The following is a 3,998-nucleotide window of genomic DNA, read 5'->3' on the forward strand; positions in this document are numbered from 1 at the left end:
ATTTGTCCCTCCATCAGGAAGCAGAGAGCTGTTTTTATTTGTCCCTCCATCAGAAAGCAGAACCTCCTCCTGATGAAGGATTCAATCCACAGTTTTACTTCAGAGGAAGATTTAAAGAAAAGACCAATAAAAGCACCGAGCTCCTTTACCAACATGAAACTAAAGTAGAGGTTCTGCATGTTAGCTTTTAGTGATAATGAATTATCACTGAAATGATTACTTTTTAAATATAATTATAAGTACTTATAACCGTCAGCAGGAAATCTGGGTGGGACTAAACAGTTTCGCATCTTAACGTGTGTGCAGGTGATTTTGTAAATCACCTGCAACATCCTCACTTATTGCATGTAAAATAATTAAATTGCATGTGTAATTAGTTGGCCTGATTCTGAATCTCATAACCCAAAATGTATTAAGCTAGTTGTCCCAGCGTTAGGAAAGCTGCATTCTGCTAATCTGCAGGAAAATACTATCAGAAAGCAGAAGAATGTGATGGAAAATTTCTCAATCAGAATAAATAAAAAATGCAGAATTTCTACTTAACAAAGAGGGTAAAGGGAATCTAATCTCAAAGTGTGCTTTCATCACACAGTTCAGACTTTAAAGTAATGAGGGCAAAGTTCATTAAAACTAGAGCGTAGCGAATGCTTTGCAAAGAGGCCTTCAGCTCACATGGTCGACGTGCGTTTTGGTGCGTCTCCAGGACCTACGTGCAGCTGCTGCTCTGCATAACAGACGACTTATCTCTGCATCTGTTTTATTATGGCACACTTTGATTGGACAGGTGTGACTTTTCTCTTTACTGCACCTTCTGAAGGCTGATGATTTATTTTTTCTTCTCATGATATAACTAATAAAGAGTGGTGGAAAACTGCAGCACAAACCAAACAGCAGCAAAATAAAGATTTACATTCAGGATTCAGGAATTTTAATCTACTTAATAAATAGTAATAATTTCCAACCTGTCTTTTATTGCTTCAAGGAAGGTCGGGAAAAACAAGAAAACAAAACACCCATTTATTTATTTTAATGAAATAAATAAGTCTATTTAACCTAATTTTCCATTGGACAATAAATTCTATTCTATTCTATTCTATTCTATTCTATTCTATTCTATTCTATTCTATTCTACCAAAAACATAATAAATTATTTAAGATGAGCTGCATTCTTCTAATTCCTGGTTTTGCAGCCATGAAGTCAGAATCTTTCCAACAGACTTTTTTTTTAAAACAGGTTTTATTTAAAACCCTCCAATGCAGGGGTCTTCAACATGAGGTCTGTGACCCCTAGGGGCTCCTCGAGGTACTGCATGGGGGTCGCCAAAGTTTTGGTTGATTTGAATTTTTTTTTAATATATATTCCCTTCTGCAATTTTTCCACTAATTGAAACGTCTTTAAATCCACATCAACATGAATTCAGCAGTAAACAGATAAATGGAGGCAGAAGATGTCTTTCAGTCATCAATGCCAGTGGCAGTTCTAGACCAAATGTACCAGGGGGCCAGCAGGGGGCCAGGAGGGGAGGGATTCAAATATATTATGATAGCTGCATGAAGGGAAATTTCTATTCAATTAGGTTTAATTAAAATTTCTTATTAGGTCAAAATACATTCATAATTTAGGAATTTTACATATTTTCGACTCAATTTAAGCTAAAATGACCATTTTCTATCAAATCTGACTCAGAACTCAAGAAAACAGATAAATTCAGTATAAATAAAAAACTGGGATCCTCTCTCAGCACCACTGAAGCTATCACCTTATGGTTTTTAAATAATTAGTAAATCAGAATTTGTAAAGAGAAAAACTAAAATAGATCCAAAGGATCAGTAGCCGTGTCTCTTCCAGATCAGATCATCAGTAGAATTTGTTTTAGTATTATGCCTTCAGCACAGGGGCCATAACAGGGGCCAGGATATGATGGGGCACTGGCCCCCGTTGGCCCCTGTCCACAAACGCACATGATCAATGCACAGATTCAGCGACACACAGGAGCTCTTTCAAGCTGGGCACCGTTTCATTCACAACACCTGTCCCATCAAGCAGGAATCAGAAATACTTTAATAATCCCAGGGAGGGATTACTTTAGTTACATTACTCCATCTGTAATAGAGGGACTATAGGACCAGTTTGATAGAACATTATTTTATACCATATATATAATTAGAGGGTCCCATCTGGCTTCAGTTTGGGGTCCTTGGCCTGGAAAGACGCCTGATTTACTGTGAAACACTGAAGGTTTTCTAGATTCATTAGCATGAGCCTCAATATATGGCAACAGATAGGAGCGTATAATTCTTCTGCACTCGCCTCTTTCCTGCCTTTAGATTCTCTTCTATTATTGTATGGATCGATTTATTTGCTCTCATGTTAACTTTAAGGCTGGAACCAACAGGCAAAAGTAAACATCATCATTTCTTCTTAGTTGCTGCTAGTTAGCAGATTAGTCAAATAGATTAGCTAATAGAAACAGATGAGTTATTATTGTGCTTTTCTGACTCCATAGGAGATTTGTTAGATGTCTTAACCACGCCACTGCCTAGCTTGGAGCGCCAAATATGAAATCAGATGGCATTTTACCAATGGCTTAAGGATAATGCAGATGAATCTATTTATATGTATAAAATTGGGGAAAGTTTTAGAAAGCCTCTCCATGAAGGTTCTGAAAAGGTCAGGCGATAGAGGAACCACTTGGAGCAGGTTAAAGTAAAGCTCAGACTCGATGAGTGCAGAGACCCGATGGCCACCAGTAGACAGCAACTATCCGCCTGAGTCGCTCCCATAGGGGACCATGGGGGGGCGAAAGGCTTCTCCTGGTCATGAACAGCGCCCCCTGGCTGAGGGTGAAGTGCTGATCCAGTGATGGTTGAAAACCACACCTTGAAGTCAGGTGGTAAGAGTCATCCCAGGGCTCTGCCAGACTCTCCTCCAGCACCATGAGGGCTTTCCTCCCTCTGAAGTTGGAGCACATCCTTCCTCTGGAGGGGAACCACCAGCCCTGTCTGCTGCTTATCTGTCAATCTGAGCGTCTTTATCTCTGATCTGCAACTGTCAGTACTTTAGTTTCAGCACCAGTGAGTAAAAGAGAAGCAGTGGTGTGTTGGTTAATCTGACAGAGCTTCCAAACATGATGGATGCTAAACGCCCTGCTGGCCCCTGCAGGGATATCTGTTCAATTCTGCATCACATGAGCTCCTTTCTGAAGCAACTGTTAAAACCAGCAGCACAGGTACGTTACATCACTGGGGTTTAGTGAAGCTGGGCATTAAGTTTTTATATTTTCTATTTTAAATCTTTGCTTGTGCATCATTGTTCCCATGAGAAAGTCCCAGCTGTGATTTGCTTTACTTAGCTGACTCTAATGCCACACTTCAAAAAATATTCACCCCCTTTGTTGGTTGTTTTTTAACATTTCCTCTGCAAATGTTCAAAAATAAAAACCAATAAAACTGAGTTACAACCTATCCTAAAGAGGCCATGTTTAATGATATGATCTATATTTTAGGGTGTTTGATTAAAGTAGAAGTACAGCAGGCAGAGTCATCAAGCAGAACTTCTCCATCCCTGCAGGAAACCAGCGTTAAACACATCAGTCTGTGAATTAGCTCATCTGGAGGGACAAAGCTGAGCCCGCAGCGCATCACTGATTTCTGTCAATGATGTTTTTAGCGTTAACACCGTTGACATTCTGTCATCACAGGCTTTCACATGTGTATTGTGTTTCTGCTCCATGAGAACAAAACACAGCAGGAAAACGCCCTGGTGTCTGCACATGACTGAAAGGAGCAAGAGCTAACACGTTGGCTCAAAGTGAACATTGACTTATTACTGCAGACTATGTTTAGTAGTGTGTGAAAAAGCCATGATTTCACATTAGGGGTCTGTTAGTCTGTCTGCTGACTGTATGGGTCTGTTAGTCTGTCTGCTGACTGTATGGGTCTGTTAGTCTGTCTGCTGACTGTATGGGTCTGTTAGTCTGTCTTCTTGCTGACTGTAT

The sequence above is a fragment of the Cyprinodon variegatus genome, unplaced genomic scaffold (assembly GCF_000732505.1).
Source record: "Cyprinodon variegatus isolate N-32 unplaced genomic scaffold, C_variegatus-1.0 Scaffold1554, whole genome shotgun sequence".
NCBI classification, from domain to species: domain Eukaryota; kingdom Metazoa; phylum Chordata; class Actinopteri; order Cyprinodontiformes; family Cyprinodontidae; genus Cyprinodon; species Cyprinodon variegatus.